Consider the following 19586-nt stretch of genomic DNA (forward strand, 5'->3'; position numbering starts at 1 on the left):
ATTTACAACCACTCCCCCCTCCTCTATACCTCAGTTTCGTTTACGAACCTGTCGATGTTTGAGCTAAGCTCGAAGGTTTTCCCTGCCACTCATGAACTCTCGTCAGTGGCATGCGCCATATGTTTAAAATAAATTGAGAACGCTTTAAAGCACTGTACGCATTTTAGAGCCTTGCGTGGTGTTTAGAAAAAGAAAAAACTCCCAAGCATTTCCCCGAAGGTGAACATGGTTAAGTGCGAACGCACTGGGTGATGCTATGAGGGGCAGTAAAGTTAAAATCCGTTGGCATTCGCCAGTGACTTAACGTAAACTCCCCCGTGTGATCACATTGCGATTCCTAGGAAACATTAGACCCTCTCGGGAAATCTTGGTAAGTTTACGCGTATATGTGAGAGTAAATTCGCACTATAACGATGTTTATGTCCGCGGCTTGCTTCACCCGCTTGCGCTCGGCATCGCGGGCCCTTCGCCGCGCTGCCTTGTGTTCAACCGGCGCGACATCTTCAACGACGCGTGCGATGCTCGCATTCGATTGCGTTGTACTCGTTGTTGGAGGTATCGCAGTCGAGGTTGATGCATGCGATGGATTCATACCTACGGCGACTTGCCGATCTCGAGCAAGTCGTGGCTGCGGACGGCGAATTCATGGTCGCTTATAAAGTGCATGCGCACTTAAAGAAGTATTAACGATTTAGAGTACTTTGTACTCTACTAACGAATGGCATGCAGCCGTCTTCTGAGCCTCATTACTCGACGAGTTGCGTTCACACTCATGTTTAGAAAAAATGTTTAATGATTTCGAGTACTTCGTACTCAACTATGACACTCGTGCAGTTCACGTGATGTAGTGCTACAGCCTATGACAACAGTCAGTGAACGTCGTAAAGTTTCCTTTCACATGCGAACACACACGTGCACCACAGGTTTTACGACGGAAACGTAAACGTCTCGACTAATTTAGTCAGGGACTCTGACATCATCGCTCCAGCAAACGCGATGCTTTCGGTAGTAACGATGAACGTTTAACCCCTAATGTGCGTAGTCTGTTCATTAGTAAAAAAAAATACCCGCGACCATTAAGTAGTCAATGCGACAGCAACAGACTGCAATGTCACGCAAAAAACGGCTAACAGCTCGAAACTTGTACTGAGCTGTTCAAGCTAGAAATACGTGCAAAAAGACGAAACACACGACGAGCAAAAGAGTACAACGTTCTCTCGACGCTTAAAGCAGGCTGCTCAAGTACAAAGTATGCACGAAACGTACTCGCAAGTATGCACAGGACGGGCGAGAACTGTCAAAGTTGTTACTTCGCAGTGTTTGTAGAGCGTGCTCCTTCAACAAGTGGGTCTGTTGAAGCTAGTGAACTAACCTTTGTGCTCTCTGCAACTTCGAAGCAATATCTTTGGTGAAAACAGAAGCGGAGTGCAGTAAAACTGATAGCTGGTCGAGTTGGCATGACTCAGTGTTGAAACATTTCTTTTTTTGCAGCGCGTAGGAAAGACGGCAATACACAGGAAAAATGTACAAATGAGCGAATTTCAGAACATGAACGCAATACGTATACAAACCACCGCCATCACGATGTAAGTACGCACGCATGAACTTCCCCCGAAGTTCAGGGAAAAAAAATTGGCAGATTCCACGTACGGTGGGAAAAGATGATATGTGAAGCACGAATGAGAAATATTTATGTGTCACTTTAAAATCAGCACAACGTTACGATGTGGACGTAAATGATGCCGCACATGATTTCCGTGTAATAATTATCATGTTTGGATGTGTCGTTTACCTTTGTCATCTAATCACGTCACGTGATACCAAATTTAGTTTACGTGGAGGTAGCGAAACAGCCGCGAGCATGCTATGAGCGCGGTATGTTGTCATGTTTTTACATGACACGCGTGTCAGGATTATTATGTTAGCACCAGTCATGTATTTCGTCATCTATTGACATCACGTAACACCAAATTAGGTATATGTGTAGCTAGCAAAATGAACGCGAGCGCATCATGAGGGGCCCAATATACTCTAATGGAGCGTTGACACGCGCGCACCCTGGGCAGAGTTACGCTATACGCTAGCAAAACGCCAGCACTCTATAGTCTGACGCCAGGCGCGACCAGCGTCCGTCGGCGAGGCCCGACGTCAACCAGCGCGAAATACGGCATGCTGCATTTCGCGCCGATGTGTTACCCAGACAACACTGCGTCTCCCTCTTTTCGTGACGGAGGGACGTCCTACGCGCTGAAACGCGCAAGCGTCAAAGCAACGCAGCACGCCGCGCGCCTGCGAGTATATGTCAGGACCGGCGTCTGGCGTGGCAACGCCGGCTGTACGCGACGAAATGAACGCCGGCGAGCACGTGCACCACGTCACGTCGAAATGCATTGGCGCCTTGACTGTGGCATGTAGTAATGTTCTCACATGAAACGCATTTCATGATTATCATGTTTGCACCAGTCACATACCTTTGTCATCCTTTGGCGTCCCGTAATAAGAAATTCGGCATATGTGAAGCTAGCGAAACGGCCATGAGCGCATCATCAGTGTAGCATGTAGCCATGTTGAAACATGACACACATGTCACGATTTTCATGTTAGGGTCTGTCGATTGTGCTCGCCATGCAATCATGCCATACCATACCAGTTTTGCAACATGCCATGTGAACGACACCACCGCAAGAGCTGCAGGACCAATAAATGTTAATTATGGCATCCATGACATACATGTCAAGATTTTCATGTTATAACTTGTCGAATATGTTCTTCATACAGCCATGTTCTGTCATACCAAGTTTGGTATTGATACCATTATTGGAACGGTCAGGAAAGGTAAAAGTCATAGGTGGCCAGACAGACAGACAGACAGACCGACAGACAGACAGACAGACAGACAGACAGACAGACAGACAGACAGACAGACAGACAGATAGACAGACAGACAGATAGACAGACAGACAGACAGACAGACAGACAGACAGACAGACAGACAGACAGACAGACAGACAGACAGACAGACAGACAGACAGACAGACAGACAGACAGACAGACAGACAGATAGATAGATAGATAGATAGATAGATAGATAGATAGATAGATAGATAGATAGATAGATAGATAGATAGATAGATAGATAGATAGATAGATAGATAGATGCGCTCAAAGACGCTAAAGTTCGCTAAATGCTTCGCATTCAAAAGTACACTTGATATACGAGTGCTCGCATCGTGGTGACCGGAGCGCTAACCCATAAGTGTGCCCACCGCGCCTTCTCACTGGTAATGCATAGGAATCGCTGAAATGTCTCCACTGGTTCCGAAGATCACACATGGTCACGCAAAAGAAGTGGAGAGAACACCGCAGCAACAAAAGTTGCGGGAAGAAGGCCGATGGAGAGAGGAACAGCGCTAAGAAACGTCGCTATAGCTACGGAGCCAGCCGAACTGGCACTGTGCCGTGCTCCCAACCGGGCTACAAAAATTAGGTGCCTTCTTCCTCTTCTAACCACTACCACCACCAGCCGAACAGTCAACCGTGAAGAAGGGACTCATTCGGCCCCGGAACATCGGGTCAATTTTAAGGTGACAGTGTTGAGGAGCTCGTTTCGCGGAAATTCCGGAGTCGGTGTGTTTGGTTGTGAGCGAAAAATCAACTTTTGCGTGACCGAAGAGTCGAAGAAAATGGGAATAAAGCAAATGATGAGAAAAATCCTGAGTCATAGTGAGGACCAAATTGCGGTCACTTGCATCTGAATGGGGATCGAAGCCATATCGTTTGCATGGCAAGCGGATGCTCTACCACGTGGCCACGTGTCTGCGTGTGAATACCGTGAAAAGAACTTCCTCCGCCTGGAAATGCAGTGAAAGTAGCTTTCATGATTTACAAACACATGCGTCTATTATACTTGCGTCACAATGCAACATTCAGTAATGACGCGCGGTTCAAGCACCCATTTACATAGGGCGCCAGAAGATGTGATTGTCATAATGTGTTCAGGGTTTAAAGCCGGTCACTCAACACAAGAGGCACGCCCGCTACAGCACGTATTTCCTTGGTTGATTGATTGATTTTGATTCTTCAATAAGTGGGGTTCGAAGTCCCGAAACTACCATACGGAGGCTTCAGCGATACGTTAGCGAACGCCGCCAGTTGACGAAAAATTCGCACACACTTCCCCGCAAAAGGAAACTTGAGTAGTATACGAAGCAGCTTTGGGACGACCTAGACTGTTCTGTAAAAAGGTGCTCTTTATTCATCATCATAGACATAATGGTTGCGCGCACAGCCGCTTTGAGAGCCCTTGCCTCCGCAGTAGTCATGCTCACGTCTTCATTCGTGCTATACTATATACTCTGTGTGTGTGAGAGAGAGAGAGGGGGGTAAGCGCTTTTGATATATGCTTTGTATACAAAGCAGCGCAGCGCCGCTTGCGGTTTCCACTCGTACCCGAGCTTGAAAGGAAGCCCTGCTCGAGCATTTAGGTGGTTCGGTAAAAGTGAAATAACGAAAAGATTACAGACAACGCAGTGACTGACAATAAAATGCGGCTGCCCTAGCATGCAACCAGAGGAAGTAAGCAGCGCGGGCAACGAAGCTGTAGCCATGGCGCTTGCCGAGTCAGTGGCGCACTCTCACGCAGCGCGTGTATCAGCCTGGTGTTTCAGAAGCGTTTTTCACAGTTTACGTTAAATTATATCAACTAATTTTGGTTTATCTCTGTATTGTATGTTACTTTAGACATTTAAATCTATTTATTACTGCTTTTAAATATTTTAGCATTGTATTAAGCCTGTATAGTAAATACAGAAAACGGGACAGGGGATGGACTGCAAGCGCCATGGCTTGAAAAGAAGATGCCATTCGCCTTCATGCCTGCTGAGGCTAACTGATTGATATGTGGGGTTTACCGTCCCAAAACCACCATATCAATATGAGAGACGCCTGAGGCTAATTGAAAGGATCGGGTAACATATAGCCGTTTCTCTTTTTCTCCCTCGCTTTCACGGTAGGGCTGTTTTTTTCCCTTCTCACAATCGATATTCAGTACCGCTCTAAGTGGACCATGCCAATCATTCCTATAAGTCGAGTATCACTTGTCTGTCCGGATTCATGAACCACGGTCTCACTTTCAAGTGACTCGGCATATAGACTATTTTATGGGTGGGTTTTGGTGCCATCATATTAGGCTGTTAGCCTTGCATTTCTCGGAGCCTTACCTATACTAAAAGAATAGTGCAACGGCATATGTAGGTGCATGAAAAAGGCTGGGCTGACGCATTCGATCTCCCGTGACATTAGCTATTGACGTAGCGATATACGCGAAGAAAATACTCGTTAAACAACCCAAAGTGGTGATAGCCATATGTTCTGCCTAAAATCGCCTATACGCGACCACTGCGTGGAATCGTCTAGACTCCACGTCGACGTCTGACGCGTCTCGGAGAGCGACAGGCCGAAGACGCCTGCGGCTCATCCCGAGATGTTTTCTCTGTGGCGCCGGGACGACCGCGAGCCTTGGTTGCGATCACGCTGGTAAGGAACCCTAAGGATGCTGACATTCCGCTGCCACTCGAGAGACAGGCGCACATTCGGATCAAGCAACGCTGCAAGTAAAAAACAAAACAAAGAACGATGCGACTGATCCGTGGAACGTGATCCGTCCGCATCATGTATTCGTCTGCTCGTCTGCTCTTCCCTCCGTCGTCTGCTACACGAATGGCGGGATGAAACCGACACTGGCTCGAGTGCAGGAGACGGCTCGATAGAGAACCTAATGGGGCCCCATAAAGACCACGTAGCACTTGCGAAGAGTGCAAAACGTCTTCGAATAGTGAATGCAGCAATCAGCGTAACTATAGACACTTAAGTGGTCACGTTGCTGCACAACCACAGAAATGAGCAGTCGGCACTTGTACAAGATTTTTGAGGTCACGTGTCCCAAAAGGACGATACGATTATGAAAGATGGGGTTGTGGGCAACATTGGAAATGTGGAGCAACTAGAGTAATCAAAATCTAATCACACGGGTCACTAGCATTTCCTTTCCATCGAAATGCAGCTGCCGCGGCTGCATTTCAGTCCCTTTGGTAAGCAGTCAGGCGCCATTGTCATTATCACCGTGGTGGGTGATCGGTTAGCAAGGAGCAGTTTGTTCGGTGGACATGTGCAACAAATGTCTCTGAAATGAGCGTTTTTTTTGCGCTACAAGTGTCTCACAGACCTGGAGAGAAGGAGAAAGAAAATGTATTTGCGCATAACGCGGAACATCGCAAATGTTCGGGCCCCTATTCCAGGACTCCGCTGGCCCCTGTCGTCATTTCTGTCTGTTGGACCCGTCAAAGGGTATCATCAAGGGCCGAGCTGGACAGCAGTGCCTCCCATTGCTCCTCTGTGTTGTTCAAGTTGTGGCATTCTTCATTGTGAAGTGTACACTACCACGCGATGTGAAACAGCGTTGATGTGGTCCGGCATGCACCACGGAAATATATGTCTGTATACTGTGCGGTAAAACACACGTAGCCGGCGTAAGTTCACGTATGTGTTTGTCCGGAGTCTGCGTAACGCCTCAGATTCTATTGCGGCGAGGTCCTTGTGTGGCGCTGGATACAGTTTTCTAGTACCCGGTAGTATGAAGAGTTCCAGCAAAATTAGGTCTATGAGGGTGTTGTGTTCTCTATTGCAGTGTGCAAAAAGGCACGGCGATTTGTGAAGCCTCCAGCTGCTTCATCCGCCAACAGGTTCCCTATGACGCCTGAGGCTCAGGCGCCAAGAGTATTGTTAAGGGTTCAAAAAAAGAGACGAAAACAAAGTTCTTTTACAATAATAAAAATTTTTTATGCATGTATGTGCTCACACCAAGTCGCACAAGGCTTGTAGCGAAAGTGAACCATTTCGAAGACTATAGTCTTGCTGCTTGTGCTTGTTTATAGGTCTTCCCTATAGGTGATGCATGTTGCAAGTTGTTGCTACGTTCTTGCTAGGCTTTTGTTGGGGGATGATAGTTTGTTATTAGATTGATTCGCGGCCCCGAGAGGTTCGGGTTAAACCACAGACAGACGCAGACAAGTTGTGGATGCCCAAACTCCAGAGACTCACGCAGAAACCGAGCGTTCGCACCTCTCGTAGATCTACGGGCCCGCCGTCATCGGTGTCTATAGGCCTCCTTCCATCGCTTCGGGTTCTTCTCGCAGCCGGAATCGCATCCCCCGCTTCCTAGCATTACCTCGTTGTATACGAACTCAGGGCCTGCGGCCTACCACCATCACTTCGCAGCCATTTGGTTCGTTGGTTGGCCATTCGATGGCTGGCCTAACCCACCACGGAGGATCGGCCATTAAACGGATGGTACGTTATCTTAGAAACAAAATTGTTTTACTAGTCGATGATGTGGCAGAAAAGGATGTTTTTCTTTAAAAAAGAACAAATTGCCTAAACATGGATTATGAATAGAACAAATGAATTAAAAAAAGAAGAAAGCCCAGCAAGATAATAAGGTTGAAGATAAAGTGAATTTGTGCATAGGTATAACAATCCATTCATTTTGTTTCTCCTAGAAAATCGCATACGGCTTCGCAAACGTTCCTGTGGCTAAAGCCTCTTTAGTTGCCCTAAATGAAAGGACCACCAAAAGGCACAAACTTAAAGCCAACCTATGGATAGATTCTTCTAACAGTAGTTTTATTCGATTTGCAAATAGCCTTCACGCCAAGAGAAAATGACGAAGAGATTCACTCTCGCTGCAGTGAAGACATAAGGGTGACTGTACCAGACCAGACCTGCATGTATATAGGTAAACATTCAGTGAAGGTCTCCGGTATAGTAGTGACATAATTGATGTTTCCGGCCTTCCAGAGGAGCAGCATTTCTTTTTTTTTTTCTAAGGGTAATTTAGATGAGAAACTTCCGATGTTTCCAAGCGAGACTTTCGAACGTTATTTGATGTGGCAAAAGTTTCGAATCGTGCCATGGCGACAAATGCTAGCGTCGGCAATGTGAAATGTAGGGGATTATTATATGAGGCCACTATGAGTGCATCTGCATGTTCGTCGAGGCTTAACCTTTTATGACGAGCCCCGCCGCGGTGGTCTAGTGGGTAAGGTACTCGGGTGCTGACCCGCAGGTCGCAGGATCAAATCCCGGCTGCGGCGGCTGTATTTTAGATGAAGGCGTAAATGCTGTAAGCACGTGTGCTCCGATTTGGGAACACGTTAAGGAACCCCAGGTGTCGAAATTTTGGGAGCCCTCCACTACGGCGTCTCTCATAATCATATGGTGGTTTTGGGCAGTAAAACCCCACGTATCAATCAATCAAACCTTTATGCCCTGATACCTATACCAATCAAATGAGACGTAAGTGTCTAGGGGCACGGGCATAAAAACGTATAAAGCATTCGACATATTCGGTGCAGTTAATGAAGGACAGACAGACAAGCAGTCTGTAAGAATGACAGCATCTGTTATGGACAGAGGAAATTTCCGTAATGCTAAGACGATTGCGATTCCGCTTTATAAATAGGTGTAAAATCGGGTGAACGAATTAAAAAAAATACAATCGAACACTTAATATGCAATTCCCAGGAAACAATAGATCGTTCAATTTTGACCTGCAGGTGGTTTGCCACATTACAAAAATCCTTTCAGAAATACCATTACGGGGCGTTGGATTTTATTTATGTGCGCCTGTCATTTTTGTCTTTTGGAGCCTCTATTTTTGGGTTCTCCATTGAGAAGGTGTGCGCGGCTGTCTCAGACTACAATAATGAAACTAATCGGTTCACTAACTAATCAGAATTATTATCCTAACTTGAGTACAAAAATATATACGTACTTTAAAGAAGGGCATTTCTCCAATTTAAGAGAAAATGATTTTACTCGATATATGTATGAGATCATGCACCATGATTTTCTGGTGATCTGCATCCTGCCTATTATATACCTTCTATTAATCTAAAACTTCATGCTACTTTATATAACCACTAATTTCTTGGTCCATCCCACACAGTGGGTATGCATTATTATTATTCGGTGAACAGGAACAAGAACAAGAGAGAGTGCATGCCACCTCAAGATAGTTTTATGGCGTCAGGAACCGGTGAAGCGAAAACCTTAACAGCGTAACCTTGCACCATCCATGCATCAAGGTGATTACGTTTGCCTTCCAGTCGCTTTAGAAGAGTAGATAAGGAGCCCTCTGTATTTCTCGCGTGTGCGCTATTGTTCGATCAGGCTTTGAGGTTATAGGCCCGCATCATTCATCTTATGTGCATACCTTAGCATAACGACTGCCTTCAATGGCGCACGTTAGGCCGAAACAACGTGAACCCCTACGCAATGACAATATTAGCGCACAATGTGCCGCACATGTGCTAGGTGACTGTTTGCCCGTTTTTCCCAAATGAAGAGGCGGGGCATCACAGATCACTGCTACTATCACTGAAAACTGAACGTTCTGTAAGAGATACCAGGCGTTCGTAGCACTAACATCATACGATTGAGTTTGTGACTGAGTGAGTGAATGAGTGAGTGAAGACTGAAGTTGTCTCTTGATGCCAAGAAGTGATAACCACACTGACCTGGAATAATCTTCATGATTTCACAGATCAATCAAGCGGATGTGGCTGTCAACGGGCCGTAAAATCCGACGGGCTCCTTCTTTGTAAATTCTTAGGGTGGTTGGCTTATTTCTTCTGTCGTCTGCACCGAACCGCGCGCTGCCATAAACATTTGTCTTATCTTGTTCATTCCTTTCTCGTCTGGCACCAAGTAGGCGGATGGCGTATAAGCGTCTACCTCTGCATACGCAAGAAGAAGAAAAAATTAATGCATCGCAAAACACGCAGCGAAATAATAATAGTAATAATAATCATAAAGAACCATCGACGCGGTATCGCACGCGCGATTCGCGCTTATCTCTCCGCTCATACAAACGCGGCCATTAACGTCATCCACGGTCGCGCGGGAGATCGTTTTGAGCGTTGATTTGTGGTTGGGGCGCCGCCGTGCAACGTTCGGGCACCGTCGAAAATCGAGAAAAAAACGTGGTTCGCTAAAGTGCAGAAAGACAGAAAGGGGGGCGCCTCAGAGCGGGAGAGGAAGCGTGCGGAGGAGGCGAAGCAGAGAGGGCTGGGTGAAGGCGTGTTAGATCAGCGCCACGTTTCACGCGCAGATACCCTGCTTTTATACACAAACGCATACATGCACCACGCCGCGGCAACTTCCCTTCAATGCTTACCCCCCCCCCCCCCCCCACCCCAGTATGTTCATTCTTATAGCATAAACACCCTTCTGACGCCTCTTGCGCCTTTCATGTTCCTTCAGGCACCCAATACACTCGCCATTCCTCTGGGTTTCTTTTTGTTTATAATTTCTTTATTTTTTTCTATACGAACCTTTCGCGTTCTTTCGGACTAGAATACAACACTACAATACTTTGTGGTTAAGTAATCATAGTGCTTTCAGATCGTATAATCCGTGGTCTCTGTGACCTGTGGTTGCGCTGATACGACTTTGCGGGACCGAGGTTCCAGATGCGATGCAATCTTGTTGACCTCCAAGGGAGAGCGAAATGCGGGAATCGCCAGCATCACGTCGATGGCTCTTCTTTTTCTTGCGTCATGCAAAAACTTCCCATCCACAGGCGTGGTCAGCGGGACGATTTTCGGCTGCTGCGTAGAGCATGCATGCAGTGGTTATGTGTGCGTCCGTCCAATCATTTACTCTATCCGTACGTCCACCTGTTTTTCAATTTGTCCTTTCTACCATCCATTCATTTATAATCAGTTTGGTACGTTAAACCCCGCATGATAATCAATCAATCAATTGCCATCCATCCATCCGTCCATCTCTTTATTCTTACATTACGAACTTAGGCTTTCCGAACACCAATCCCTCTGTTTTATTCACGAAATTGAACAGGGAATGAAGAACCGCGTCCATTCGAGCATTAGAGTCTCACAAAAACAGGCAATCGTCAAGGATCTCCCACTTCAGTGAAATCAGCCAATTTTTCATAAGCCATTGGCACTGCGGAGTAAGTACGGGACTTCAACGAGTACACAAAATGCCGAGAATTTGAAAATGCCGAGAATTTCGGTGAAATGCCGGCAAACGAACTGCAGAGAACCTTCGTGGACTTAGATTTAAGCGAACATTGAAGGAAGAACTCCGGGTGGTCAAAATCAATGCGGAATCCTCAAGTCGGGCGTGCTCCATGATCACGTCGTAATTTGCCCTGGGAAACACAGCGAAATAGTATTATAGTTCCTCAGTTAAGTTACTTAGCTGACAGTTGGCAACTTTTCCTATTTTTGCTGTAACTTTAATTCCTAAATAATTATTTTCATGAATAAAAGAAAAAATGTAATGATAAAGTTTTCTATACCACAAACACTGCCTAATTGCTTTCGATTGATTTGTGAATTTTTTATTTGAGTGCCACGTGGTGTAAATCACGTCTTAATGTAGTCCAAAGCGATCATTTACCCAAACTCGTTATATTACGTAAAACTTATGTTTTTAACGCATATTATACCGTCCCTGAAATAAGCATTCATCATCGACATATTTACACATAGCGCAATATTAAACGAGAAAAACACCAACGTAAAACACTGCTGCTAAATTTCTCCAGGCGTATATGTCAGACATGTAATAATGTTACTAAGCTTCCAACACCATACAAAAACGCTTATATCTAATATATGAAGAAATTTAGCATTGAAACAACGCAAATTGTAAGATAATGCAAGAATGAGCGCCATATAAGTGTTTCTGTAGAATTCTTGAGGCTGCGCATTCTTAAAATGTGCAACACATTGTCCGAGCACTAGCTTTTGAGATAAAGGACAGATAATACGGTTCCAGTTCTCCACGTGAGCCAGGTAGAGCTCTAGCTTCGATCTAGACAAGAGGAGAGCATTCTTTGAACGGGACGTCTGAAAAATAGCAGTACGAGAGTCTCCTCTTCATTTTTCATCGAGCACGGGCGGGATACAAACTTCCCCAGCAGCTGCCTTTAACGACATGCTGCTCATACGTGTCAACTGCTTCCTTCGAGTCCGGAATATAAAATAAAAAAGAAACTATTGCCCTAAACTGTCTTACGAAAAATCCAAAGAAAAAAAAAGAGTGTAAAAGCATTCCTAGGATTCGAGACGGGTCCCGTGTTATTGTGTTTCCACGGAGTTACACATTGTTCTTTTTGTATGTCTTTCTCGTTTCGCTTTCCTGGTGCAATCGCATTCATTCCAAGTCCCAGCAGATCTTGATCTTCCGTAATCGCTGCTAGTATTTCACGTTTTTTTCTTTCTTTTTCCCATATTCTTTTTTACCTCTCCCTAACTGTACTTTCTCAAATCACACGTCAAGATTACGAACATTGCTCTTAGACATTTTCTCTCTCTACTTCTTTTTCTGAGGACAGAATTTCCTTTTTTTTTTTGTCCAAATCTAGCATGTTCGGCCATAGCATCCTCCTCCGACTCCTTGCCAAACAACCCACCTTCACCGCTTCAGGCTCAACGCAGTGAAACGACCGCGCGCGCGCCTGCGTCTCACAGCCACGACACCGCGTCGTCACGTATGGCACAAACTAAACAAGCAAGCTACACTCCCTGCAAACAAGAACAAGATGGAACCAAAACGCAAGCCGGTACAAGATGACAAGAGGAGGAGGTCGACGGCGGGTGTGTTAGGAAGAAGGTGAGTGGGGAGGGGATACGCAAGGCTGTCTTCAAAAAGCGTCCCGCCACCGCCTTTCTACTAGGCTACAGGCCGCGTCGGCCGTCGGATCCTCCGGCAGTGCCCGCAATCGCTGCCGCGACTCAAGCGCGGGCAACAGATCTGGCTGTGATGTCGCTTCGTCCCCCTCTGCCGGCGGCAGTTAATGACGCGCCCTAAATAGTCATTAAGGACAAGGGATGCTCCTTGTGTCGCGCTCGAACGCCGCGAGCACAGCGCCCTCTAGGGAAGTGGGAGGAGACTGGGGCAGAGAGGAGGGAGCATGTCTAAGCTGCGACCATGTGACGTCGGAAAGCAGCCAGCTCCTCTGATGTGCTTTTGCTCTCGTCACAAGCTTGCGAGCGCAGCGCCGCGTATCGGGCTCGCCTGGCAGGCATGCATATCACCCCGCGTACGTGTTCGCATAACTCTGTTCTTTCTTTCTTTCTCTTTCTCTCTCCTTATTTTCCCCTTTCTCTCTTGCTTTCAATCTTTCTTTCCCGTGCTCTCTCTCTCTTTTTCTTTCTTTTTCTCTCTTTCTTCCTTTCTCTCTCTTTCTGCCATTGCGAAGTACTCAGGACATGATGAACGTTCGTCTTTCCTATATAAAATTTTCTCCACCTCAACCCCTTAATATCTACACTATATACATACTCTCTCGGAAACGTCATCGCCTTTATTTAACCCTGGCGGGAACACGTCCCCGAGCGGGCAATTTGCTCACCATCGTTCCTCGCGCCATCTATTTTGCTCCCCGCGCGATGCCTGGTACTTGTATCGGCAGGTGAAACAACTGGAGCGCAGTACAGCTTTCACAAATCCGAAGTTTATTTCTCCGCATGCCCTCAGGAGAAAAACATAAATAGAGCAAACTGGCGAAAAAAAAAAACCTAAACCACGTCAGTTGTCACGTACAATCAAACGTGTGTGCGTATCTGCCTGCTCTCATTATTTTTCGGCGGAAGGGGAGGACACAGAAATATGCGCATTTCAGTAATTTACATTATCATTATTTTCTGCTCCTATTATTTATGCAAAGGCGGCTATCTGTTTTCTCACTTGTATTCTGTCGCAAATTCTTATTGCTAAGTTCTATATCTCCCACAGCAACTGTGGAGGACGACCTCTCTGAATAAACATCTTCTCTCTCTCTCTCTCTCTCTCTCTCTCTCTCTCTATATATATATATATATATATATATATATATATATATATATATATATATATATATATATATATGCGTCCTTTTTACGGCATAATCGCCTCCATGTTATGAAATGGCCACTAAATGGCCATTATGTAGAAAATAAGTGAGAATGGTGACTGCACCACTTGACCTTTCAGCAATCGCGGTAAATACATACGTTATTTGCAATCATTTACTTTTCCACGTCAGTAAAAATTTGCCTTAAATATAAAAATACCACGACAAGAAAAACAACACTGAAACGAGCAAGGAAATGCAAGCATGGGGGCTGATCCACAACCAAATGTTTAGTGCTAAAGTAACACAATATGTAGGGAGCCACAAGGAAACTATAACAAAAAAAATATCACTCATGAACGAGGAACAGCAGAACATTGACGCGCCCTCTCAGCTATAAAACACGTGGTGATTCATCTTTAACTAATAGGCTAACACCCTCGCAGGTATAACTATACGCCTGTGACGAGGCTATTGAAGCTTGACTGATACACTTGTCCGATGGGGAGGTATTATGGCTTTTACAGGCATAATACACAGGCATAATGTCGTTCACACGCATACTGTCGTTCTCTGCTCCGCTTCACATTTTCACGCTCTCAGTACATTTGAGCTTGATCCATGCCTACTCGTACAACTGTTGGTTATAATTTATAAGAAACTCACTAAATATTCATCACAAGATGCCTGTCGCTTTTTGGAACGACCAGGCCTTTGCGCCGATAAAAATCGAATCATCCTCATCATATCCAATCCCACCACCGTATCATCCCGAATCACCACTGGAGCAACAACGCCGGTCGCAATATTTTAGTGGAATATTGTGTGTATAGGCAGGGCTATATAGAGCGCATGCGGATTACCTCGGGACGATCATCCCGACGATTACCGCAACCCCAGTCCTCGTACGCTGGGCCTCCGACCGCGTGCTATCGCTGCCTATAGCGGCTCTCTCCGTTCTCCGTTCGGGACGTCCCGTTCCAGCGACGCGGCGCTGGCAAGGCGCGCACGGAGCAACTGCGGCTGTTCTGATGCCAGCGCCGCGCGTTGCCAGCTGTCGTTGTCAATCATACAGAGGGTATCCTGCCACCGTTGTATGCAAGCTTGCATTCGTTTTAGCGCCAGCGCCTCAGTCACCGAATCCGGCGTGCTGCATATACACGCACATTCTTTAACTAACTTTTTTCTTTAGTCTACTGTTCATACTTCTTATTGACGTCCTCCTACCCTGTTCCTGCCCTTTCCTTCGTGATTTGATGCCCAAACTGCACATGCGCATCGCGTTTATTTAAAGGGGGAGGATCTCAGCACGCTGTTTAAATTTTTTTTTTATTGTTCAGGGCTGTTGCAGATGCTAGTCGCGTCTGTTGAAAGCTCGGCTGCCTCGCTCTGCCACTGAACTTGCCGTCGAGTCAGCAGGCGCCGTTGACTTTTTTGTAGACTCGCTCAATCTTGCAGCTGCATCTCGTATATGAGAAGACCAATTAGCGACGCTAAATGGGTTTACACTAGTATTTTGGCAACTACAACACAGCGTTTCGTCGTAATAAAAAAGGCTACACAGGCAAAGTGCTCGCGCAAGCGTTGTGGCATTATTTTCCCGGGAAATAGGGGCTACATCGTCTTTCGAGCTACAGTTAATACTGTGAAATGAAAGATCATTATAGTAGTGTTTTGATGAACTTGAGCCGTAAAGTACACCACTCCTCATTGCACGCCCCTTTTCTCCCTTCTCTTTCCTCTTCCTATTCTGCATTTGGAAACATGCAACACTAACGCAGGTAAATTCTAATCTATTTTGGTACCATACGCGCTTTCTATAGAGAACCGAGAGTAGGGCTGAACTATGTTGGATCAATCGACACTGACACGTATGCACAGAAACTAAGCCTTAGGAACATTTCTTTTTTCTTTTTGCCGACTTTCAAAAAACGTTTTTTTTTTTTCGAACAGAGATAATTGGAGATAATCACAGCCTTTAAAGTAAAGGCTCCCCATCAACTCACCAACTGGCTAACACACCTTTTATTCAATCTTGAGACTGTTCAACTTATCGGAGTAACTGTCTGAAAAGGAGAACGACAAGGACGAAAAAAAAAAAATCAGAAAGGCCAACCATATGTGCGTCTGGTTCGCTGTCCTACACTGGGAGAAAAAAATTAAACGCTTAAAAAAGAAACAAATAAAGATGAGGTAAGAAAACACCGCCAGTGACCGTCTGCACCTGTCCATTACACGCACACAAGCGATCTATTAAGCCAGTCGATTTCAATATCAGTAGCAATGCTCACGTTGCTTTGTTGGTCTGCGACGCGTAGACCCACGATCCCAGAAGGCCCTCTTCGGAAAAGGGTCTGTCGTCGACTTTGTTCAGCACAAAGCGCAAAACCTCGCGTTTGCTCAGAAAACAGTAGTAGTAAAACGGTATATCTTTCATTGTTTCATACAGTTTCATGAGTCACATCTGGAGGTGCTTTTGGAACTATCGCACTGACTGACAGATATTTAAGTTAGCCTCAATATTTACTCTTTGGCAGCACTCACCAGAGACGAGCTGGCCGATCAGCTTTCGAATGCCCAGCAAGCCGAAGATGTCACCCGATTTCAACGACTTTGTGCTGTCACCTGAGGTACCACCATCATCAACGACGGAGGGTGGGAAAGGGCAGGGGTTAATATTCTTTTCCTATAAACTCGCCCAAAAAAAATGACTGCCATACTTGCCTTCAACAAAGTTTATTACTTCAGTCGTTATATACTCTTTGTAGGTTAAAAACTCTTGAGTCAACCTTAATATTTACTCTTTGGCCTTTGCAGGCACAAATGCACTATTCTGACCGGCCGACTGACAGACGAAACAACTGATTAACTGACTGACTGATTAATAGAATCTTGGGACTGACTGACAGATTCTTTCTGCAGCTTTTCTAGGGACATATTCCGACCGTCCAGACCGACCGTTTGACCGACTCCTCTGATTGATTGACTGACTCATTAAGAGGACCTTGGAACTGGATGACTAATAAACACTCTTGAGTCAACCTCATGCCTAATTCAGAATGACTAATTGACTCTTTTGATTGATCGACCGACAGACCAGTTGACTGACCAACTGTCTGATGGGAAGACCTTGGGACAGAAAGACTGAGTGACAAACTTTTGAGTGAGCATTGGAACTTACTCTTCAACCTCCGTGTGGTCTAATTCACTCTTTTGATTGACAGACGTACAAAAATATTGTATGACGTCTGATTGAGAGGACCTTGTGAATAGATAACCGAGTGACCGACTGTTGAGTGGGGCTTTCGATTCAGCCTTGCTGTCAGAACATTCAACCTTTTTAGCAAATAAATCTATCATGAAACGCAACGCTCTGGCGTAGGTCGGTGAACTCACTCATGGATCGACTCTCCTGGACTCACTCAGACTCACTCGAGCCATGAGTCTGAGTGACAAATTCGTCCTGCAGTGAAGCCAAACAAATGCTACGTTGTCTTTGAACGCATGTACGATCGGCCCTTCCCCATGTGTGGATAAGTATGTGTGTAATGACCACGGTGGTATTCTATGACTGTGACAACATCTGTCGCTCCAGCTCCGTTTTCTATCTCGATAAGGGAAGTTTATTTTGAATTAAGAGATATTTTGCGTTTGCACCTTTCAGCGCCTAAATAATGACTGCTGTTTTATTAATTTATATGTACACCTATAACCAAGCAGGGCTCGACAGTGAGTAGACAACGTTATAAAGAATTCAATTGACTAAGAAGAAAAATTTAAGTGAGTCCGGGGCAGTAATACTTTAGTGAGTCGGAGTCCGAGTGAGATCGGCTCAGGAAAATGTTTGTGAGGGAGTCGCAATGAACCGAAAGCGGTATATATGTTTCTTGAGTGATTCTGAACGAGTTCCCCTTTCTTTTGTCAACCTATCAGCCTGAGAGAGTATAAATCTGAATCCAGGTAAGGCTGATAGTACTGCTGGCGATAAGTAGACAGGCATCCTGGCACACACTGAGCTTGATCGCTGCAAGTCGCAGTGACCATCTGCTACGCGCCCCGCCGCGGTGGTCTAGTGGCTAAGGTACTCGGCTGCTGACCCGCAGGTCGCGGGATCGAATCCCGGCTGCGGCGGCTGCATTTCCGATGGAGGCGGAAAAGTTGTAGGCCCATGTGCTCAGATTTGGGTGCGCGTTAAAGAACCCCAGGTGGTCAAAATTTCCGGAGCCCTCCACTACGGCGTCTCTCATAATCATACGGTGGTTTTGGGGCGTTAAACCTCACATATCAATCATCAATCATTTGCTACGACGATCTTCACCTTCTGTCGTATACCACCATGCTGTGGGGTAGTACACGTTCATCTGCCCGCCTTTGTTCTTGCGTCTAACCGCGCATAGCGTCGTAGCGCATGCCGAAAGGAAGCTTGTTTGGAAACGGGAGCATCGCCTTCTTTCTTGGCGATTCGACGGCGGCAGCGGGGCCAACTCGGGGCTCCACCGTTTACGCGACCGTCTTTCTTTTTATGCCCTCGACGTCGCTCTTGGGCGCGAAAGGGGAACACGTGCACCCAGCGTGCAGTCCCCGACGCTTCGTTCGCTCCGGCGAGAGAGCGTTCCGTCGGTTTCCGGCCGTTCGCGTAAGCAACGCGTGCAGCGGCTTCCTTTCAAGTCCCGAACCCGCTGGCCGACATATATTCCCGGTGTATAACTCATCGCCGCGGGAGTTTCAGTGACTTGAGGCGCTGCGCGAAAACGCGTTGGTCCGTGTCAGCACGCGGAATTGACGGTGGCACGCGTGGGTTTGAATTGGTGCCCTAAAGATACGCAAAGTGGTGCCGCAATATGTGCATGCATGAACGAAGCCGGACGCCTATTGTGGAATTCCAATGGCGAATCCAGATCAAGTTTTTCTGCTCTGAGCGGGGCAATCACATTCCAATGGCGGATCGGGAGCGTGAATCGTGTGTTCCAATGGCAGATTGAGAGCAACCGCAGATCACGGATCGCTCCGTGGAGCGAGAATTCTCGCTCCGTCGAAATCGGCGGACTTGACCGGAAGTTCAAGTGACGTATTCTGAGCGGCCGTCTTTCATCCAACCACCAATAGATGTCCGGAAAACGCTTCGCACTCCTTCGCACCCTCTCGTGCTCGCTCGCTAGATTTCCGATCCCCGACAGCTTCAGTCGAGATGCGTGCGTTCCAATCGCAGACTTGGGGAGAGCGATCGCACTCGAATCTGCGCGCTCCATTCGCAATCCAGCCCAGCACTCGCGATCTGCCATTAGAATTCAACATATCTTCTCATTACACTTCAAAATAAGAAGGTATGAAGAGAGCTGGAGTCGATTGATTGATAAGGACGGCCCGAAATAGCGAAGACAAGCGCAAGAATCACAGGCGACGAGCGATGAACGTAGTATTTGAAGAAAGCCAGCAGAAGCACGGTACACGAGAAAGAGGCAGGCGCAGACACCACTGGAACTATAGCAACTGCGATTTTATCGAAAAGAAATTGTTAATCGAAAAAGACCCGAACGCATGTGCAGCGCGCGGTATGACCTACAACGCCACCCTGTGAAGGATAGAGTGCCCAATCATACTTCTTTCCATCGTTACAGCACACATCTCCTGAACAAAAAAAAAAAAAGCCCCATTTGCTAGT

This window comes from Rhipicephalus microplus, chromosome 7, assembly GCF_043290135.1.
Source record: "Rhipicephalus microplus isolate Deutch F79 chromosome 7, USDA_Rmic, whole genome shotgun sequence".
NCBI lineage: Eukaryota > Metazoa > Arthropoda > Arachnida > Ixodida > Ixodidae > Rhipicephalus > Rhipicephalus microplus.